This window comes from Cynocephalus volans, chromosome 3 (genome assembly GCF_027409185.1).
Source record: "Cynocephalus volans isolate mCynVol1 chromosome 3, mCynVol1.pri, whole genome shotgun sequence".
NCBI lineage: Eukaryota > Metazoa > Chordata > Mammalia > Dermoptera > Cynocephalidae > Cynocephalus > Cynocephalus volans.
In genome coordinates this window covers 154,480,269-154,504,420 of record NC_084462.1, presented here as the reverse complement: position 1 = coordinate 154,504,420, position 24,152 = coordinate 154,480,269, and the positions used below count along the sequence as shown (strand labels likewise).

Sequence of the window (24,152 nt, the reverse complement as noted above, 5' to 3'; positions counted from 1 at the left end):
GAATTTTCTCATCTGTTAAATACTAACAATAGAAGTGATAATAGAAGGATTAATGAACTATTTGATAATAGAAGGATTAATGAACTATTTGATAAATGTGCTCAATAAATGGTGTTATTACTTATTACTGTTATTGTACAACTATAAACCATAAACTCTACTCTCAAGGACCCTAGGTTCTATGGGATCATGGCATACACCAATAGTTATAATACATGATAAAGGCAATAAATGTTATAAGAGGTAAAAACAAACAAAAAAACCCGACCAAAAAACGGTGATTCAGAGGGAGGAGATATTACATTCAGATTTGACGATTAAGACTATTTAATGATGAAGGTAACTTGTGCCTAGTCATTCACAAGAAATTAGTTTGACATATAATTATTTCATTCATAAACCTTTACATTTTACCAGGCTTAACAACCAAAGTCCTGATTTGCCCCCTTCAAACTGTACCTCTTGTCTTCTGCATCTCAATAAATGACAACTCCATTCTTCCTATGCTCAGGCCAGTAGTCTTAGAGTCATGTTTCACTCTTCACTTCCTTCACTCTGTACATCTAATTCATCAAAAAAATCCTGTGGGCTCTACCTTAATATTACCAGAATCTTACCATTTTGCAAGGATCTTAGAAAATGACTGTAGATTATTATAAACGTACTCATTTGGTGATTTCTGGGCTCCAGGTATGGTCTGTACTGAACTGGGGGCACAAACAGAAAGTGGACCATCTCTCTGACCTATCTCCACTGTTGTCACTCTGGTCCATGCCACTACCACCTCTCACCTGGATTAGTTCAGTAGCTTCCTAACTGGTCCCATGCTTGATGATCTGTTTATAACACAGTAGCCAAAGTAATCCTTTAAAAATAAATCTCATTATTCCTGTTCTCAGAACCCTCCAGTGGCTTTCATCTTTTTAGGAATAGGATCCCAAGTACTTGCAGTGGCTTATGAAACTCTATGAAGCATATTGGCTTTCTTTCTGACCTCTTTTCCTACCGTTTTCTCACTTAGTAAGTTATAGCCACATCATCTCCTTGCTATTCCTGTAACACATTGACCAGATTTCTGCCTCAGGACATATGCATTTGCTCTTCCTTCCACATGGAATGCTCTCTCCCACCTATCTGCTTAGGCTTGCCCTCTCACTACCTTCAGAACAGTCTGCTCAAATATAACCTAGTGAATGAAGCGTTCCCTTGCTACTTTATTTAAAAGAACCTCCTCCTATCTAGCCCCCTCCCAATCCCAACACTTTCCCCCCCAAAACTTGATTTTTCTTCATACCTTGTGATATATTATATATTTGTTTCTTTATTATTTTGACAGTCTCCCCAAATAGAATGCAACTGCTGTGAGGGTAGGGACTTTGTTTTATTCTCTGCCCTATCTCTGTAGTCTGAAAGATTACCTGTCCTGTAATATGTTTATTCAATCAACAAATTATGTATGGAGAACCAGTCGTTCAAATCACAGTGTTTTTTACAAAGTCCATGTAAAATATTATTCTAAAACTAAGTTAAAAAGCAGCACTTAGATGCTTTTGTCTGATAGAGGAGGAGGAAATACTAGTTTTTTGAGACATTTTTGAATAAGATTTAGAAATGTGAGTTGCTTGATAGTTTAGGTGGGTGAGTTAATAACTGGGTAAAATGCCATACTATGGTTCCATTGTCCTCTTATTCTAGACAGAAGGTTCTGGTCACAATGAGGGAAAAAAAAGGCTTTATTTTTAAAAGCAGTTTTAGGTTCACAGCAAAATTGAGCAGAAAGTACAGAGAGTTCCCATATTCTTTCTGTGCCCATATATGCACAACCTTCCCACTGTCAACTTCCAACACACATCATTATTACCTAAGTCCATAGTTTACATTAAGGTTAACTCTTGGTATTGTACATTCTTTGAGTTTGGACAAAAATATAATGACATGGTCTACCATTATAGAACTGTACAAAATAATTTCACTGCCCTAAAAATCCTCTGTGCTCTGCTTACTCATCCTTCTCAACACCCTAGTCCTGGCAACCCCTGTTTCTTTTACTGTCTTCATAGTTTTGTCTTTCCAGAATGTCATATGGTTGGAATCATACAGTATGTAGACTTTTCAGATTGGCTTTTTTCCCTTAGTAATCTGCATTTAAGATTTCTCCACATATTTTCATTTCTTGAAGGCTCATTTCTTTTTAGCAGTGAATAATATTCTATTTTTTGGATATATCACAGTCTGTTTACCTACTGGAGGACTTATTGGTTTCTTCTAAGTTTTGGCGATTATGAATAAAGCCGCTATAAACATCTGTGTGCAGGTTTTTGTGTGGACATAAGTTTTCTACTTATTTGGGTAAATACTAAGGAGCTCAGTTGGTGGATTACGTGGGAAGAGTGCGTTTAGTTTTGTAAGAAACTACCAAACTTTTCCAAAATGGATGTACCATTTTGCATTTCCAGCAGCAATGGATGAGAATTCTGTTCTGCACATCCTTGCCAGCATTTGGTGTTGTCAGTGTTTTTGGATTTTGACCATTCTAATAGGTATGTAGTGGCATCTCATTGTTTTAATTTGCAGTTTCCTAATAACATATGATAATAAACATCTTTTCACATGCTTATGTGCCATGTGTATATCTTCTTTGGTGACATATGTTCAAGTCTTTGCCCAGTTTTTAATTGGGTTGTTAGTTTTCACTCTTGTTTTATCTTTTGGCAGCTGGCAGGTACCGGGATCGAACCCTGGACCTTGGTGTTATCCACACCATGCTCTAACCAACTGAACTAACCAGCCAGCCCCAGATTGTTAGTTTTCTTATTGTTGTTTTAAGAGGTTTATTTATTTATTTATTTATTTTTAATTATTATTTTTTTTTTTTCCTAAAAGATGACCCGGTAAGGGGATCTTAACCCTTGACTTGATGTTGTCAGCACCACACTCACCCAGTGAGCAAACCGGCCATCCCTATATGGGATCCGAACCCGTGGCCTTGGTTTTATCAGCACCACACTCTCCCGAGTGAGCCACAGGCTGGCCCCTATTTTTAAATTTTGGATAACAGTCCTTTATCAGATGTCTTTTGCAAATATTTTTTCCCAGTCTGTGGCTTGTCTTCTCATTCTCTTGATAGTGTCTTTTGTGGAGTAGAAGTTTTTAATTTTAATGAAGTTCAGCTTATCAATTATTTCTTTCATGGGTTGTGCCTTGGTGTTGAATTTAAAAGTCATCACATTACCCAAAGTCATCTAGATTTACTCCTATGTTGTTTTCTAGGATTTTTATAGTTTTGCATTTTACATTTAAGTTTATAATCCACTTTTGCTTAATTTTGGTGTAGTCTGTATCTAAATTCAATTTCTCCCCTTCCTTCGTTCCTTCCTTTTCTCCCTCCTTCCCTCCTTCCTTCTTCCAGTTGTTTCACCACCATTTGTTGAAAAATACTTTTCTTTCCACTGTATTGGCTTTGCTTCTTTGTCAAAGATCAGTTGACTGTATTTATGTGGGTCTGTTTCTTGGCTGTCTATTCTGTTCCACTGATCTGTTTCTCTACTATTTTGCCAGTATCGTACTGTCTTGATTATGGTAGCTTTATAATAAGTCGTGAGGGTGGGTAGCATCAGTCCTCTAATGTTGTTTTTTTCCTTCATTATTGAGCTGGCTATTTTGGGTCTTTTGCCTCTCCATATCAACTATAGGATGAGTTTGTCAATATTTACAAAATAACTTGCTGGGATTTTGATTGGGATTGCATTAAATCTATAGTTCAAGTTAGGAAGAACTAACATCTTGACAATATTGGGTCTTCCTATCTGTGAATATAGAATCTCTCTCCATTCATTTAGTTCTTTGATCTCTTTCATCAGAGTTAGTTTTCCTCATGTCGATCTTGAACATATTTTGTTAGATTTGTCCCTAAGCATTTCATTTTTGGGGGTTGCTAATTTATTGTGTTTTTAATTTCAAATTCCACTTGTTTATTGCTGGTATATAGGAAAGTGATTAACTTGTATATTAACCTTGTAGTTTACAGCCTTGCTATAATCACTTCGTAGTTCCAGGAGGGTTTTTTTTTTTTTTTTCCTCTGATACCTCCAGAATTTCTACATAGAAAATCATGTCATTTTCATAAATCATGTCATAAAAACAGTTTTATTTATTCCAGTCTGTATACCTTTTATTTCCTTTTCTTGTCTTTTTGCATTAGCTAGGACTTCAGTACAATGTTAACAAGGAATGGTGAGAGAGGACATCCTTGCCTTGTTCCTGATCTTCATGAGAAAACTTCAGTTTCTCACCCTTAAGTGTGATGGTATCTGTAGGTTTTTTGTAGATGTTCTTTCTCAAATTGAGGAAGTTCCCCTCTATTCCTAGTTTGTTGAGAGTTTTTATCATGAGTGAATGCTGGATTTTGTCAAATTCTGTTTCTGCATCTGTTTATCTGATATGTGATTTTTCTTCTTTAGCCTGTTAATATGATGGATTATCAAATGTTGAACTAGCCTTACATACCTGAGATAAATTGCAAGTGATCATGGTGTATAATTCTTTTTATACATTGTTGGATTTAATTTGCTTATATAACTGGTCACATTTTTTTATTAATAGCTTGGTTAGACCCCATTATGGCATGCTGATCAAATATTCAGTTAAAAGTTTGAAAAATAGTATACGTGTTGTGTGATAGAATTGAAGTCTGATTTTTCTTCTTCTAGGCTAGATTAGCTAAATCTAGCAAGATTTAACTTAATATGCATTATAGAAAGATTTTTGAGAATCAGTTTAATGTGCATAGTTAATGGCATACTTTACCTGGGGTTTTAATCCTAGCTCTGCCACTTAGAAGATATGGAACCTTGAGCAAGTTATTTAACCTCTCTATGTCTCAGTTTTTCCATCTGTAAAATGGGGATTCTTGTGAAATATAAAAGTAGCAATAACAGGTAAGGCTCACAAAATAATAGCTGGCACATAGTAGGGAATGTTTAAATGTTACCTGTGATTATTATAAAGTTCTGCACTTGGGTTCAAACAAACAGTTATTTAAGATTTAAGTGATATAACTTAGCACAACTGAGAAAGATTAGGTATCTTAGTCTTTTGTTGGTTGTAAACTCGTGGGAATAATAGTGTGATTTGGATAGGATAAAAGTTAATGTAGTTTAAAGGTCTAACAGAATGTTTGGTTAACAGTCCTGATGTTTCCTATACCAATTTCCTTCTGTAATAGTTTGAAAGAAAATAAAAATTTAATACTTCTGAAACTGAGATTGATGGAAAACCCTTTGCCAGAATCTAGGAGAAATATTTAATTACTTACAATTCAAAGTAGAAGGATCTGGACTGAGAAAAACCATCCTAAACATTCCAGATTTGGGGGTAAGATTCTCTGAAAGAAGGAAGGAAAATGTTTTATGTCTTTCTTTCTGATGGCCTGTCCCTGGACCTATAGATACAGGGTTAGCACCAACTGGAAAATTAGGCAGCTAGTCTTTTTTCCCAGGGACTTTGAAACTTAAATTATTTATACAAAAGGAAGAAACTTGTTTTCCCCCTCTGTGAGACCTAATCTGAACACCCTGACTAGTACTGCAAACTGTGCTCCTTCTCTTTGACCCTGATACTTCCAAACCCCTTAATCTTGTTCAATTTTTTTCATAACTTTTATCTTTTAACTAACTGTATAACTTACTTTTTATTTTTTTTTTAATTTTTGGTGGCTGGCTGGTATGGGGATCCAAACCTTTGACCTTGGTGTTATTAACACCACACTCTAACCACCTGAGCCAACTGGCCAGCGAGTTTACTTATGTTTATGGTTTTTCTCCCCCAGAACGAGAATATAAGTCCCATAAATATAAGTTCGTTCACTGAAGTACCTCAGACGCCTAGTACAGTATTTGGCACAGCATAGACTCTCCATAAATATTTGTTGAATAAGTTGAATGAACAAAGTCTTAGGCTGAATGAAGCCCAATATATTGTACCAATAAAAGCATAGCTGCTGAAGATAGGGCAGGGACCTAGAGTTCTATTCACCGGTTCCTGTCCTTCCATCTTGGGGTATCTCTCTGAGGAGAACAAATTGAAATCTATCTTACTAGAAGTGATTTATGTGCTTGCTGGAATAGAGATGACCCATTGCATTTTATTCTTCTTTCTTTCTTTTTTTAAATTTTTAGCCACAAAAAAGTCTTAATACATTTAAAAAGACTAAGATCATAAAAAATATGTTCTCTGACCACAATAACAGAAGGAAATTTAGAAAGTCCACAAATGTGTGGAAACTAAACAACACTCTCCTAAATAAACAATAGGTAAAAAGAAAAACACAGGGAAATAAAAATAGAAAAAGAGTGAACTAAACCAAAAGCAAATATAAGTAGGAAATAACAAAGAGTACAACAAAAATATGTGAAATAGGGAATTAAAAAACAATAGGGAAAATCCACAAAACCAAGAGTTGATTCTTTAAAAAGGTCAACAAAATTTGCAAACCTTTATCTAGACCAAGCAAAAAAGAAGACTGAAATTACTAAAATCAGCAATAACACCAGGGGCATTATTGCATTATCATTATGATTTTTTTTTGGTGGTAAGATGTAGTTTCTTTCTCCTTCTCATTTGCATTTTTGTTCTACCAGTGGGTTTTGTTCTTTCTTGTGTATTCGTGGTAGTGTTTATCATTTTTTTGTATTCAGGACTTCCTGGAGGATTTCTTGTAGGGTTGGTCATGTGGTAGTGAATTTCTACAGTTTCTGTTTGTCCGGAAAATACACTATTTTTCTCTCATTTCTGAAGGATAGCCTTGCTGGGTATAGTATTCTTGGCTGGCATTTTTTTTTTTCTTTTAGCATTTTGAATGTATCATCCCATTTTCTTCTGGCCTATAGAGTTTCTATTGAGATGTCTGCTGTTGGGCCGAGCCCGTGGCGCACTTGGTAGAGTGCTGCACTGGGAGCGCGGCGACGCTCCCGCCGCGGGTTCGGATCCTGTATAGGACTGACCGGTGCACTCACTGGCTGAGTGCCGGTCACAAAAAAACGACCAAAAAAAAAAAAAAAAAAAGACATACTGAAATCAGTAGGGTAGGAACACTCGTCCTACTGTCATGCCTAATAAGAATAAGCTTTGACCAATGCTATCCATAAGCATATGATCAGGCAAGGTTCCACCCTACAGTGGTATATATATTGACTTTCCCACTTACGGTTGAGATGTCTGCTGTTAGTCTGATAGGGACTCCTGTATAGGTGACCGGATGCTTTTCTATTGCTTCTTTTAAGATTCTCTCTTTGTTTTTGATCTTTGCCAGTTTGACTATTATGTATCTTGGAGATGATCTTTTGGGGTTGAATCTGTTTGGGGATCTTTGAGGCTCCTGGATCTGAAGGTCCATGTCTCTCCCTATACATAGGAAGTTTTCTGTTATTATTTTGTTGAATAGGTTTTCCATGCCTTCCCTTTCTCCTCCCCTTCTGGAACACCCGTGATTCAAATGTATTTAAGGTTGTCTGCTAGCTCTCTGAAAATTTTTTTCATTTTTTAAAATTCTTTTTTCCTTTTTTGGTCTGCCTGGCTTATTTCGAAAAGATTATCTTCAAGATCAGAAATTCTTTCTTCTGCTTGTTCCATCTAGCCTGCTGCTTAAGCTAGTGGTTTTGTGTTTCTTATTTTGTTGAGTGAACCTTTCAGTTCCATGAGTTCTGCTACATTCTTTTTTAAGGTATTAATCTCTTTGTGAATTTCCTCCTTCATATCTTGGATTTTTTTTTCTCATTTCATTATATTGTCGAACTGAATCTTCTTGTATCTCAGTGAGTTGCATTAAGATTGTTACTCGGAATTCCTTTTCAGTCATGACAAGGGTTTCCTGCTCTATAGGGTCTGGTATTTGAGAATTACTGTATTTTAGTGGTGTCCTATTTTCTTGGGTTTTTGAATTTCTAGTGTCTCTACATTGATGTCTGGTCAACTGGTAGAGCAGTTGCTTCTTCTGTTACTCTGGAATGGGCTTTGAAGAGAGCCATGTCCTTTTCTTTTTCCAGTTTCCTCTTGTAACTCACCTTGTGTCAATGCAATCAAGTGTCTGGTGGGCCACCTGCATGGTGGCTGTGGCTACTGCTGTGGCATCGAGCTACTTTTGTGGCAGCCATGGCTGTGGTGGGCATGCTGGCTGCCCTTGGCTCCTGCCTAGGACCCCAGGCATGCTCTGTTGCCTGCTTCTCAGTGGAGGGGGCTGCCCTCAGCTCGTAGGGGGTATTTTTCTTTCTATATTATCCAGAGACAGTAATTCCTAGAAAAGAGCTGGGCCTGTGTGGGCTGGTGGTGGATGTATGCAGTGGCTACAGAAAGACTCATTCCTCATGGGAAATATACTTCATAAGCTGTAAAGGTCTATTATAATGTCTGGAAGAGAGAATCCTGGCAACAGTGCTAAGGACACCAATTCAAAATGTCTGGAAACATCACTTTGCTAATGTTTAAATACTTATAAAAAACAGAATCAGAAAATAAAATCAATACAGATGGGGATAAACTCTAAAATAAAGTATAAACTGAAATAAATGAATCTAACTGTGTATTAAATAAATAACATAACCATACTGAAGGAGGAAAGGTAAGTAACTTTTTGAGCATAATATACTCTCAAACTCAATATAAATAGAACTATAATCAAATAATGAACGCTAGTTTGTAGGCTGGTTTTTTGTAGTAGTATGAATTGGCAATTTTGAAACTATTTTCTGTCAATTCTATGATTGAACAAATGAGTGGGTGTATTGAGGATACTGGAAGCCAGCTTTTTCATTGTTGGAGAGGGGAGTTTCATATGTGGAAATTAGAAAAAGCTAGAACAAACACTGATGTTGGACTTGAATTGGGGGTTATGTATTCATGATTTTTAATATAAAGATAGAGAAATATACGTATATGTATGTATATATTTATTCATATATTTTTATGTAGACGTGTGTGTGTATATATATGTACTTGTATTCCAGCTTTGTTTGTCAAAAGGGCCTAGGTGCAATTACTTCCCCTGGGTCTTTGTTTTTGCTGCTATAACAGAACATCTGAGATTGGGTAATTTATAAAGAACAGAAATTTATTTTCTCACAGTTCTGGAGGCTTGGAAATCCAAGATCAACGTGCTGGTGGTAGGTTCAGTTATCTCTTCTAGAGGAGAAGAAAGCCATGTCCTCACATAGCAGAAAAGTGGAAAAGCAAACTAGCCAAAAGCACCTCATGAATCCTTTTATAAGGGCCTTAATTCCATTCACAAGAGAGGAGCCTCACAGCCTAATCATCTCTTAACAGTCCCACCTCACAATACTGTCACAATAGCAATTAAATTTCAACATGAGTTTTGGAGAGGACAAGCATTCAAACCGTAGCAAACTGCGAGCAACAGTATGGATCACTTTTATAAACGTAATTTTGAGTGAAAGAAACCAGACACAAAAGAGTAATGTTATATGATTCTTTTTTATATAAGTAAAATTCAAAAACACTTGTATGATATTAGAAGTTAAGATAGTGGTATCTTTGCTGGGGAAAGGGGTAGTGACTGGAAGAGAGAGCATAAAAGGGCTTCTAAGGTACTAATAATGTTCTGTTCTTGCTCTGGGTGTTAGTTACATAAGTATGTTTCTTTGTGAAAAGTAATTGAGCTGCACACTTATGATTGCACTTTCTACATATGTTATACTTTAATAAAAATTTTTAAATCAATTTTTGTGTCATATATAAATCTGTTGCTAAAGACACATTTTTTAGTGTCTTTTTCGTAAGGATTCATATGATAAATTCCACTTTTGGAGGTGAGAACAGATGTGGACAAACAATTAGGCTTTCTTTTATTAGCCAGCTCAGTGTAACTTGTTTCATATCCCTTTGTGTCTTGCTGCCTTAATTCTTAGAGCTAAATTTTGTGTACACTTGTACTTTTCTAGTTCTTTTCTAGAAGTTTGTAAAGTATTAATAAGTGAATGAGTGAATAGCCTCAGTTATTAAAAATCTTTGTTTTTTCCTTAATTGTTCAAGTTTCTTATTATAAAACTGAACGAGTATTTGAAGGTAAATGGCAATTGAAGATTTGGCTATTATTGTCAAACTCCTTTTTCAAAATGTTCTTGGATTTATTTGGTATATTTTCATTTTCTACCTTCTATGTTAATAGTAACTGAGTCAGTATACACTTCTATAATAACAGAAGGAAAGCATTTTAGTTTAAAATTTTTATGTTTTTATATTTAGAAATTAGGTTTGTTAGAATTCTACTTTTCAAATGCTGCATATCTCATAAAGTCTTTTCTCATTTCCTTGCTCCAGCTCAGTGATCTTATGCCCCTCTTAAAGCACATAGCAATTCGTGACTCTCAAAGCATTTGCAATGTTCTATATCATGCAGTTTTCTTAATTTCCTTTCCTTGATTATGAAAACCTAAAGCTTAAAGATTATGTCACTACTTTTCTATACCCTTCTGCTACTGTGTATTGATTGATTGTATTGCATATAGTAGGTGCTCTATAAATATTTGATCTGAATTGCCTTGTTTCTAACCTTGATTACCATTTCATAGCTTGATTTTGCTTGTGTAATTTTCTCCATAAATCCGAGATTTTTAATATATGGTTCAATACATACTTTCTTTGTGACCACTTTTCTTTACTTTTTTTTGGTGGCTGGCTAGTACAGGGATCCGAACTCATGACCTTGGTATTATCAGCACCATACTCTCCCAAGTGAGCTAACCAGTCAGCCCCACTTTTCATTTTTGAAAACTACATCCCAGTTCTATAACTGTAATTCTGTACCATTTACCCTTTTACCAACCATGTATATTCTTTGGGGAAAGGAAGAAATATGCAAAATAAATTCCAAGTTAAACAGTTTTTTAACACTTTGCTGAACTACTATTTGCTACAAGAAAATGAGTAGAGTTTTTTAGTTCATGTGAAAATGGAGATACAGATATGATTGCAGAATTAAACATGGAGATACTCTAGATTGTTTTGAATAAGTTTCCCTTGTATTCCAGTGATTGACCTGGATTCAGTGTCCACCCTACTTTGACAACATGTCTTATTTCTTTCTGTTTTTCTCTTATAAAAATTACTTCCTACTAGTGCCAGGAATTGATCCTTCTTGACACAGCTCTTCCTGTTTTGGGTTCCTGGAATACCAGTCTTAGAAGGGATTTGTGTGGAATGGGATTTGTGGGAGTTGCTCTCAATAAATAACAATGTCTTATCTGTGTCTCTTTCTCTATGTGTATGCAGTATTTTATTTCAAAGATTCAGTAATTTACCTCTAGGCATTTGACTTTTATCTAAGGGGATTATTTGTTGTGTATTAGAGATTATAGATCTGCGTTAGTGTGTGGATCTTAGAGTTGCTGCAGTGAGTTGGAGTGATCATCTTTTTAATGTCATTATAATAAAGTCTAATTGTATGGGGAAAATTGGGAGCCTCCTTTTTTATCTTGTGTGCCTGTATTTTGTTTGGAGTTACCATATCAGTGTAATGCAGCAATAATTATGTTATTAACAGTTTTGTGAGATGTTTATTATTCTCATTTTACAGATGAGGAAACTGAGGCTTGGTGAAGTTACGAAACTTGTCCACAATCACATAGCTTGTAAAGGGCACAGCCAAGATTCAGAGCCAGGTCTGTCCAACTTCAAAACTCTTAATCATGGCCACGAAACTGAAATAGCTGTGAAGTGACAATCCCTGATAAGTTGTATTGGTGTTAATATTGCTTACCTGTTATTTAACTCTTACTGATAATTTTTTTAATGCTGAGTTTTTTTCCCTTCATAATAATTTAATGTACCTTTTACATAGTGTGAAAAGCCATTTAACTTTGTAATTAAGGGTCTAGGCTGTGGAGACAGACTGCCTGGGTATCCTAAAATACTTCTCCACTTTCTTGGTGTGTGATATTGGGAATGTTATTTAACTTTTCTGTACCTCAGTTTTCGTAACTATACAGTGGTGATAATAACACCTAATAGAGTTGTTGTGAAGATAACATGATTTTATATGTACAAAGCACTTATAACAGTGCCTGGCACATAATAAGCATTTAGTAAATGTCAGCTATTGGTGTTATCTCCTAGCATCCAGTAAAGCAAATGATCATTATTTCTAATTCTCTATGAGGAAGTTTGTTTAAAGTAAAGTTTAGGCAGCAATGTAGAATATCACAAATGTTATGTAAACTAAAATTAAACCTTAGTAGGTTAGACCTAAAGAAAATCATTCATTTGATCAAGTTCAGATCTATCCAATTGGGCAACTGCTAATAGATCTCACATGGACATAGGTCCACTGGAGATTTTCTTTGAGCCTAATGTGATCATTATATTATGAATGTGTTTTGTCTGTCTTACGCTTGAGATACAATGTATATTCAGAATAAATGTGTACATATTTAGGTGGCTTTTAAGGAGATGGTGTTTTGTCAGTGTTAACAGATAATTACCAAGTATCAAAACCTTATGTGTTTGGGCTGGCCAGTTAGCTCAGTTGGTTAGAGTGCAGTGTTATAACACCAAGGTCGAGGGTTCAGATCCCCATACTGGCCAGCTGCCAAAAAAACACAAAAAAGCAAAACACCTTATGTAATATATAAAATGTTGGCAAGATTTTGTCACTTGTAGTGTTGGTTATCAGAATTTACACTGTGGTGAATGTGCACACCGACCTTTGAACCAATGGGACCACAGTGCATTCAACTAGAACTCAGCCGTGTACTAATAATGTGCTCTTCACTTGTACTTGTTTATAGCAGCTGTCAGAATTCTAAAGTGCTATATCAACTATTATTACAATTTAATTAAAGTAAAATACCTGTGTGATTAGTAATAATAAGCTTATACCAATTGCAAAAATATCCATGAATGGGAGATAATTTGAGTTGTTATGCAAAAACTCAAAAGCTATTATTTAAGAACTGAGACTTGCCTTATGTATGAGCCAAGGATGCCTGTAGCTTTTAATCTAGACATGCATTTAAATTATTCCTTTTATTTTATGGAATTGAGCTTTCTTATCCTTGATCATGGTATATTTTTCTGGTTATTTAGATATTTTAAAATTTTTTCAGTAACTTTTTTTTTCATAGAGAAAAAAAGATATATATATATTTTTATTACTATTATAAATGTTGTATTTTTCTTTTTTTTTTCCTTTTCATTTTCTGTTTGCTGATATAAGCTTTTGGGGGGTATATAGATCTCTGTTCAGCCACATTCCTAAATTATTTTATTAATTCTAATAATTTATAGATGATTTTAGATTTTTCTCTCTAGTCAACTATTATGAATGAAAATTGCTTTTTTCCAATGCCTACATCTTTTGTTTCTTTTTCCAGCCTTACTGTCTCATTAGGACTTCAGTACAGTATTTAATACAAGTGTTAATAGTGTGCATCCTTATGTTGCACTTAATTTTTTAAAGGAAGAGCTTATTATGTTTCACCATTAAGAATAATGTGTGCTGTAGATTTTTGATAGGTATTCTTTATAGGCTTAAGACATTTCTATTCCTTGTTGGCTAAGATATATTTGCATGTGAAAACTGAGTATTGAATTTTATCAAATGCGTTTTCTCTGTTTGTGAGATGATCATATAATTTTCCTCCTTTATTCTGTTAATGTGACGAATGACATTTATACATTTTCTAATGTTGAATTACCCTTGCACTGCTGGAATAAACCCAACTTTGTCATGATAGTCTTTTAATATATACTGTTGGATTTAGTTGATTAATATTTTGTTTAACAGTTTTACATCTATTTTTACAGGTGAAATTGGCTTGTGATTTTTATTTCTTATATTGTCTCTTATTTCTTATATTTTTATATTGGTTTTGGTATCCAGATTATGCCAGCCTCAGTGAGTTGGGAACTAATCTTTTTCTTCTTTTCACCATGAAATGATGATCTGTTTCTTGAAAGTTGGGTTGAACTTCTGTTCAACTATCTGGGCTTGCTATTTTTTGGAGAAGCGGGTTGGTTTAATATTTTATGGGGAGGTATGTATTCAGTTTTCTAAATGGTTTTATTTAGGATTGTGTTTCTAGTTAGGTCAGTTTTTAGAGAGTTTTTTTTTTAAAGGTATTTATCCATTTTGTCTGAGTTTTTAAAGTACTTTGCATAAAGTTGTTCAAAGCATTCTTTTATTATCATTTAAATTTCTGCTAAGTATTTCTCCATTTTTTTTATTCCTAGTATTTTTTGTGCCTTCTCTTTCTTCATCAGTCTTGCTAGAGGATGTATATATTTTCTTAGTCTTTTCAAAGAAACAGTGTTTGATTTTTATTTTCTCTATTGTATGTTTTCCATTTAATCAATTTCTGAACCTTCTACTTTCTAAAGTTTTTAAATGAAAAGCAGAGTTTAATATAAGGACACTTGAGGTATCTCCCAGTTCTCAAGGACAGGATTTCTTTAGGCCTCAGGAACAACTGGAACCAAAGTCTCACACAGCTATTAGGATCTTGCCTCTTCCCCTTTTCTGTATGGATCTGCTCTTTCTCTCTGTCAACTGGCTTTTCTGCTCTTCAGATCTATGGGGCAGAAAATGGTGACTATGTGCCTCTAAATTTCATGTCAATTCCAGCTTTGTGTTCTCTTGATTCCTCTTGGGATCCCAGACTTTTTCACCTGAATTTCTTTCTTTCTTTCTGAAGATTTTTTTTTTCTTTAATGAAATTTTTTATAGTAAACTCAGTTTTTTTAAAATCTGAAACTGGCTTTATCACCCTCATTCTTTTTTTTCTTTTTTTTTTTTTTTGTCGTTTTTCGTGACCGGCATTCAGCCAGTGAGTGCACCTGTCATTCCTATATAGGATCCAAACCCGCAGCGGGAGCGTCGCCGCGCTCCCAGCGCCGCACTCTACCGAGTGCACCACGGGCCCGGCCCTATCACCCTCATTCTTAATAGATATTTCACTAGATACAGAATTATGGGTTGGCAGTTCGGGTTTTTCATTTTTTGAAAAATTGTCCTTGGAAGAAATGATTCCACTCTCTTACGGTTTCTGTTGTTGCTACTGATGAGTCAGCTGTCTAATAGTGGTTCTTTTGAGTGGCTCTGTCTTTACCTCTGGTTGCTTTGGAACTCTTTGTTTTTTGGTTTCTGAAATTTCATATGCTGTGCCTAGATGTGGATTTCTTTTTATTTATCTTGTGTGAGATTTTGACTGTGAATTGCTTGTTTTCCCCAGAAACAATATTTGTGGATTTTTTTTTGAGGCCCAAGATGGAAATACATTGCTTCAAGATGATTGGCCTTTGTTTTTATCCAGGTGCCTCAAGGTACTACAGTTTGGTGATACTTGAAACTAATTTTTCCTTTGAGGTATTTTGGACTACCAAATGGAGTGAATTTGGGTTGCAAATATGTGTATGGGCCTGCTTGTGTTTACATGTTGCTTTGTGTTACTTTCCCCCCCACGGATTTGTCACCCCACTTCCCCTGGTTGATGGAGATGCAAAGGATTACTCAAAGCCTATCTCTTCTGAGTAGTGAGAAGCCCCAAAGTGGTTAACTTTCCCAGGACCCTCCAGCAAGAGGCATCCCTTCCTTGGGAAAATTAACACCAAATTGGGGTTCTCTTCCTGCATTTATTTTCCAGACCAGGAAGTTACAGGAAGAGACCAAAGGTGGGGTTATAGTTTAATAATATAGGCTGGTAACTTTCAGTGAAACAAGCCAGATGACATTCCAGTAAGGCTATCAACAAAAGCTTTGATCTTAACAAACATTCCTTTTCCCTCTAGCACTTTCTCAGTATCTTTACATAACAATCAGTAACTAGTCTGTCTTTGAGCCAGCAACCTGCTGTGCCACAATTCTTTATCTTACACCAGAGACTTATAGCCTGAGGAAAATTTCCTGTCCTTGTAAGGTCAATATTTGAAACTGCAAGACTTTGGAAAACCAGGCCCTGTGAAGTACATATGCTTTTTAGTATATTCCACATTTACAACCTCTTAGGAATCTTTGTTCTTTTCTGCAACAGGAAGATGAATTTCCTTGTAGTCCTTTGGAGATAAGGTGTGGGGATGGGGTGGAGGGGAGTGGGTCTACTTCTACTTTACTCTTTTCCTGAATATGAAACCTTTTGGGATTCCCAACTTTATGGAGAAAGGGTCACCTATTAGGTTTTCCATGTTGGGTGGGCCTTGAACTTTGACTTTTGTTCTCTCCCAAGAGACCATCAAAACTAAAGGTCAAGTTTATGTTTTAAGCAGTGGTCTACAGGACAAAAACACTATGCCACTTATCTCTTTGGGTTTCTGCTTTCTTATAGATTTTAGTCTGGTAATTCCTTTACCATCTTGTCAGATTTTAAGATTTTTTGAAATAAAATTTTATCTGTCTACTTTTAGTTGTTTTCATCGGGAAAAATAGTTGAATAATCTAGCCTAATAATACGTTACTGGAAGTGGTATTTTCTTCTAATTTCTATGGTTTTTCTTTTTATAATTCCTTAAGATAGATGCTTAACTCATCTAATATTAGCCTTATTTTCTAATAAAAATATTTGAAGCTATACATTTAAAAGTAGCTCATTAGTTTTGAAATGTAGTTTTTTCATTATTATTGATTATATGTATTTAAAATTTTTAATTTGCAGGCTGGCCAGTTAACTTAGTTGGTTACAGTGTGGTGCTGATAACTCCAAGGTGAAGGGTTCAGATCCCTGTACCAGCCAGCCACCAAAATAAATAAATAAACAAATGTACGTATGTATGTATGTTAAATTTCCCATTATGATTGCTTCTTTAAGCCATGACCTATGATTCACAAGTCATTTAGAAGTATAATTTAAAATTTTGAAATATGTGGATTTTAAGAGATTTATCTTTTTGTCATTCTTAACTCGCCTTTTAACAAAACCAAGATTTTAAATTTAGATTACAAAGCAAGACTCGAGTATGTGCTGTATACAAGAGACAACACCTAAAACAAAGTGACTTAGAGAAGCTAAAAATAGATAGGCAAAGTTATACAGGCAAATGGAAACGATAAAAATGCAGGAGTGGCTCTGTGGCCACTGTTTTCAGTGGCTTTTTTTCCCCATTTCTGATAGCAAACTTTAATAAATAACCAATAGTCCATATCACTGAGACTTGCTGAGGTTCCTGGAAGACTGATTTTGTGTTAATAATAGGATGGTAATTTTCATTTTTCTTTGTTCTCTTCTTTCTGTTTCTCCTCCTGCCCTTCTCTTCTCTTTCCCTCACACTTTAAAATCTCTGGAACTTGGAAACATCTCTTTTTGGAATATGTCTTACTATTGATGATGATATTTCTCAATTAATGAACAATTATAAATTAACAATCTTGACAGCATTCTTAATGATGCATCTTGCAATTGATGGTATCTTAGCTTTGATGAAGTATATATTTTTACATATGTATCATGGCTCTTCACGCTTACCTATCTTCTACTTGAAATGCCTCCTTTCTGTCTCTTTAATCCTGTGCTTGTATCATTCAGGACCTTAAGATTTTGATAAAATTATTTTAAAATAAAAAATAATTTTCTCATCCTGTCTCCTTTTCTTCCAGCACTTAGCACAATACTTTGTTGGACACAGGATGTTATCTAATTAACAATTAAGGGAAGTGTGTAGGTATAATGAATCATAGCACACACTATGACATATGTATATTAGTGATCAATTATTTAGGTTCTTGGTGAGAGGAGATTAATACTTACATTAGTTAAGATTATTTTGCATAGAAAGAACAGAAACCAGTGCTTTCTACCTTTAGCAAGTTAGAGAATTTATTGGATGGATGAAGAGGCATCTGATGATGTTCAAGGAAGAGTTGAACCGATGAAACAAGTAAAAAAGTAATTACAAAATATAAAGCACTGTGAAGGAAATGAAAATAGTGTAATAATATTTAGAAAGTAGAAAAAGAAGACCTCATTAATGAGATAACATTTAGGGTAAGAGTTAAAGTACGAGTAGGAGAAAGAAGTACTTGAAGGATCTGGGAGAAAAGCATCTTAGGGAGAGGGAAACAGCAGGCCCAAAGTGAAAATAAACTTGCAATTAACTGAAAGGATCATAAAGAGTTAGTTGTGGGGGGGGGGACTACCTCAAGGTAAGAGAGATAGGGGCCATACCTTTATATACTAACATTTATTAAGCATTTATGATGTTCTAGGCACTGTTCCAGGGACTTCTTTTTGAGCAGTGTGAATTATTGTGCCGTACTGACTCACTGAATGCTTAGATTTTGGATTTAATTTGAGTATGAATTGGAAAGCTATGGAGCTATTAAGCAGTGCCATGATACATTCTACATTTTTAAAGATTACGCTGGCTAAGTGCCTCAAGGCCCGCCTGTGAACCCGAGGTTATGGAGTCTGGGACTGGAACCCTTTCCCCTCAACCAAGCACACTGGTGCCAGCGCCTTGGGGCCCACCCAGGGGCCCAAGGCATGTTGTCAGGGACTGGAACCCCCTCCTACAACCAGGCACACTGCCAGCACCTTGGGGCCCACCCAGGAACCCGAGGGATGGAGCTGGGTACCGGCTCCCCCCCCCCGCCACAACCAGGCACACCACCAGTGCCAAGGAGCATGCCAAAAACATCGCCTCCATGTGGGTGGCCCACCATAACCACCACAATAACCATGGTTGCCACAAAAGTGGCTAGATGTGACGACCACCATGCAGATGGTCCACCAGCCACTGGAGTGCATTGACACAAGGAGAGTCACCAGCAGAGATAAAGAAAAGAAGAGGATGTCTCTCTCCACAGAGCCCATTCCAGAGTGACAGAAGAAGCATCTGCTCTGTGATAATATTGGGAGAGCTGATCACACCTCTCAGCATTGGGCAGATCATCTAGGAAACAAATCAACAGAGTAATAACCATTATTCTTTCAGAAGGAGAGAAGAAATCTAGGGTAATTAGAAGGGGGAGGGGGATGGGGTGAGATTGGACAAGGGGCATAAGGAATAAGTATGATTTGTGACAATTTATATTCTAGTAATATTGATTTGATCAACATATCTCAATGTTGAACCCCCAAAATATGTATAATCAATTTTGATTCAATAAAAATAAAAAAATAAAAAGATTGCACTGGCTATGTTATACACAGTTCATCAGAGAGGGATTGAGGAAATAGAAATAAATACTATTTGGTGGCTTATACTAGTCCAGTTAAGAGACAAAGTTGTCTTGGATCATGGTTCTGGTGGTGGAGATGAAGAACATGGACAGATTTGAGACATATTTCAGAAGTCTTTTGTTGATGGCTTGGATAAGGGGAGAGGGGTGTTAAGAGGATGGGAGAGTAAGATTAGAGGGAGTTAAAGAATTGAAGAGATGATATGCATAGATAATCTGCCAAATTATTTGTTAGTAAAGGGGAGCAGAGCCATTTTTTTAACAGCTTATTTTTTATTTCTATAATTTTTTCTATAAATTTTCCAGTGGCATTTCTTTCTCTCTTCTCTCCTCTCCCCCGCCCCCTTCCCTCTCCCCCCTCTTCTCTTTCAAATTCTTGGAACCAAATATATTTTTATTCTAGTTGCCTTTCCAGATTCCAGCACCTTTTTCTCATCCCACACTTGACAGATGCTTAGAGGAGGAAAGTCAGTGTAAAAAGTAGGCTAGCATTCTCAGCAATTCTTGCCCTTTTTCATCAAGATGTTCCTTGCTAAATTAGTCCTTGTGATATCAGAACAAAATCATTTTGTTCTATAAGTAGTTTAATTCTTGAAGTAATACCATCCTAATGAAGTCAGTCTGTGTATAGGTGTGTTGTGAGATTCATGTTGATGTCTATATATGTGTTTTTATCTATAAAGTCTTAACATGCCTTAAAAGGTAAGTATTGCTGGGCTGGCCGGTTACTCAGTGGTTAGGGCATGGAGCTCTTAACACCAAGGACAAGGGGTTTGATCCTTGTACTGGCCAGCTGCCAAAAAAAAGGGGGGGTAAGTATTGCTGAATCACGAATTCAGTTCAGCAATTTTTTTTTTTTTTTTTTTTTTTTTTTTGTCAGTTGAAAGGAGAACGATCAACTAAAAGATAAAATTAGTTTTGTAAATGCAAGAAAAACCTCTTGGATAAGATGGCTTTTTAAAAAAATGTTTCTTAAGTATATATAGATTCAACTTTTGAAAATACATTTGACTGCAGTTTTAAGTAGACAGGGTCCTTCATTTTATGAAGTTTTAACTTCCCATTATTATCTTTAAGGAGTGACTAGGAAAGCCAAGTATCAAAAAAAGAAGGAATTTTATGGACAAGATAAGTAGGAAGATGAAAATTTGTAAGGCAGGAACCTAAAATAGTAGATAAGGATCACAGAATACTGTTTACAGCAATGGTTCTTAAGTTTTTGGTGGTTACAGAGTCCTTTGAAATTCTGATGAAAGCTGAAGAATCTGGTCCCAGAAAGTGTATGGACATATATATGAGGGTACTTCAAAAAGTTCATGGAAAAATAGAATTGAAAGATAATAGGAATCTTTCCATGAAACTTTTTGTTGTACCCTTGTATATTCAGATTTAAGGGGTTGCTGAACCTGGAGAGCCAGTGGGGTACACAATCCCCTAGTTGAGAACATGTTGTCTAAATGGTAATCAGAGCTGATGATTATGTGTCTAGAGAACTGCATCATTTAATCTGACAGTGTTCTATTCTCAAATACCAGCCTTTAGGACAGCCAAGACTTAATTTGTTGTTGTTTTTAAATCTCTGGTCTGACAGCTGATGAAGAAAGTGATTTTTAGTTTTAGCTATTAAAACATTAGAATAAAATCTTTTCTTAATTTTTTCTTTGAAAATGCTATAGATGGCAGAGTTTTCTGAAATAAGAGTACAGTACTCAGGGTACTTTAACATATGTAGCCCATTAAAAAAAGTTGAACTGAAATATAAACAAATTTCAAATTTACTGAAACCTGAGTTTATACAGTAAGTTGCTGAATACATGTTTCCTTTGAGAAGAAGGTTTTTGTTCTCTTTACCTGTCCATGAGTCTGTTTATAAATTAACTTCTATCAGAAAACTATGAATTTTAAAATGAATTTTGTTAGTCCTATAAGTTAGGTATTAGACATTTATTTAGCTGTTGGTGATAAAGTTGTACTCTGTTGCTGTTTATTTGGCCCAGTGTCTACTGGGCCAATGATACAACTTAATAAATTAGAAATTGCTTCCTGTTAGGCAAGTTGTGCCAGTTAGACTAATATCTAATGTAGTCCAGAATTCTTAGGATTTATTTTTTGAGTAGGGGATTGACTAGACGACCTACCTCTGAGTCCTTTGGCCATGGAAGTCTAGGATTTCTTACATTTTTTCACTTACTTTACTTGATCAAATAGAAGGATTTTTTTTCTTCACTATAAATCTTGAAATCAAGCTGCACGTTATAAGAAATAGTAGAAATTGAAGAAAGGAAATTCAAAAATGAAATATTTTATTCTTGTATAAAATATTCTATTTTAATGTCATGATGACTTAATTTGGAATTTTAGCTTAGATTTTAGTGAATGAACAAACGATTTTTTTTTTTTTTATTTTGGCAGATGGATAGTGAATATTTCTTCCTTCTTTTAGCTTTCCCTGTAAAATTCTGAAACAGTAGTGTGGCTAAGAATATGATGAAATTGTATATATTAACATTCAATCATGTTTGTTCAAAAAACAGTAAAATAAAAGTAAGAGTTAAAAACTATTTAAATAGATGATTCTTTCTGTAGTTCTATGGAGTTTCTGATACAGTGTTTTTGTGCCTCCCATAGTGTGAGCATGTTTTGTGGTTCTAGTTAGATATTTTTCTCATAACATAGCCCTTAAACGTAAGCCAGCTACTTCAACTGTGTTAAAAACAGCACACTGTTCATACTAGAAAAAAATCCTTGGCTGTGTTGGATTTATTGCAAGATAATACAGTACTGTAGTTTATGGATGATTTAAGATATTCTCAATATGATTTTGAATTTATATGATTCTTGCCTTTAGTGCTACTTTTGGAATTTAATACATAAGTGAGATCAGTCTCCTGAAAAGGAAGTTTAGCTAATTTGAGGTAATTTGTGAGTGTGCTGTTTCTTCCCCCCATATATTTATAGTGGTGCCCATGGTTTTATATTTTAGTTTATACATTGTTACATTTTGAGCCACCCAATGTTGTAAAAAATTAGAGTTAGTAATTTACCATTTCGGCTACTTGGTCTTTCTTTTTTCCTTACATGGAAACAATCTTAAGTATCACGGTCAAATTTCCTGAGTGTGTCTTGTATATCAAGTATGTGCTGTAGGGGTTTATTTTTTGTTTTGTTTTTTGTTTTTGTTTTTTCTTTTAGTGAATTTTCTGAAGCACATCCTTACGTTGTCCAGTCTTCATTATAATTTATGTAGAAGTGTGGCCTACAGTTAGGAGTATAGTTGTAACTATAAGACAAAAAAAACAAGTAAGCATAACTTAGGGGGGAAAAACTCTTAAGAAGAAAAGTCCCCATTTCCGTAAGAGTTGTAGCTCTCTAATGGGCCCTTCGAAAGCTTCTGTTTCATTTCAGGTTTGGCTACTGAGACTAAATTTAAATAACTTTATTCTTTTTAGTAACAATGAGACTTAATTTTATAACTATATGTGACTTATTTTTCTTACCTTATCCCAGATGTTTCATAATAATGTGTGTATGTATTTATATTTCTACACCCCCATCTGTATCTTCACTTCCAGAAAAGATTTTTGATGACTGACTTTCCACGTAATTAAAATGATAAAATTGTTCATATATACAAAAGAATATATGTAACATATGTAGGTATCCAAAGAAAGTTCATGGAAACATAGAATTGAAAGATGATATGAATCTTTCCTTGAAGTTTTTTTTTTTTTTTTTTTTTTTTTTTGTCGTTTTTTCGTGACCGGCACTCAGCCAGTGAGTGCACTGGTCATTCCTATATAGGATCCGAACCCGCGGCGGGAGCGTCGCCACGCTCCCAGCGCGGCACTCTACCGAGTGCGCCACGGGCTCGGCCTTTTTTTTGGTCTTTTTCGTGACCGGCACTCAGCCAGTGAGCGCACCGGCCATGCCTATATAGGATCCGAACCCGCGGTGGGAGCGTCGCTGCGCTCCCAGCCCCGCACTCTCCCGAGTGCACCACAGGCTCGGCCCTTTCCTTGAAGTTTTTGAAGCACCCTTGTATAGCATAATGAAATGAAAACTTATCTACTACTCAGCTTAAGAATTAGAACATGTCTAAAACTTTGCAGTCCCCATGTGAACCCTTCCTGATTATAAATTCCTTTCTTTTCCCTCAGAAGTAACAATGCCCTTAATTATGTTTAATGTTCTCTTGTTTTTCTTCGTAGTTCTACTAACTATGTGTATCCCTAAATGTTATCTTGTTTAATGTTGCTTATTTTTGAGAGACAGTGTAATGTAAGGACTAAGAGCATAGACCATGGTGCCAGGAGATTCTACCACTTACTAACCATGTGGTTTGGGCAAATTACTTAATTTCTCTGTGCCTGTTTCCTCATCTGTGAAAACGGAGATTAAAAATAGAGTCTGCCTTGCAGGGATATTGTGAGGATGTCATGAGTCATTGTATGCAATGTGCTTAGAACAATGCCTGGTCAGTATTATTTAGTTTTAGTTGTTAGTGTTTATAAAAAGGAATCCAAAAATATTGTGTTCTTCTGCAATTTGCTCTTCCCCTCCAGTGTTGTGAGATTTATCCATGTTGATGGTTATAGATGTAGATCATTCATTTTTACTGCTCTGTGATATTCTAATGTAATTTTGTATTTTTGAATATTTTGTATTTTTCTCTTTTCTCAATGGATATTTAGGTTCTAGCTTTGTTATTTTACTATTAAAGACAATAAACAGTACTACACAGATGTTATTGTGCACACCTTCTTATACACATGTGTAAGAGTTTCTCTAGAGTATATACCTAAAAATAGAATTGCTGGGTTGTAAGGATATATGCATCATCCTAGATGATGCCAAATTATTTTCCAAAGTGGTTGTACCAATTTACTCTTCTATGAAAGTTATGAGAGTGCTTGTTGCTTCATATATTATTGTCTGATTCTTCAATATTTGCCAAACTTACAGATGTAAGGTGGTATAT

At 35.4% G+C, this 24,152-nt stretch overlaps 1 protein-coding gene across 6 annotated transcripts in view; it reads left to right on the top strand.

Moving 5' to 3' along the window:
- Positions 1-24,152, top strand: part of NUMB (NUMB endocytic adaptor protein) — a 175,554-nt gene that overhangs the window by 74,220 nt on the left and 77,182 nt on the right. For 5 of the 6 annotated variants that reach the window (XM_063091891.1, XM_063091890.1, XM_063091889.1 and 2 more), the window contains exon 2: positions 11,585-11,669. The exons of the other annotated variant lie outside the window; for it this stretch is intronic. The gene's annotated coding sequence lies outside the window, so the exon portion shown is untranslated. The remainder of the gene's footprint in view (positions 1-11,584; positions 11,670-24,152) is intronic. 6 annotated transcript variants of the gene reach the window in all.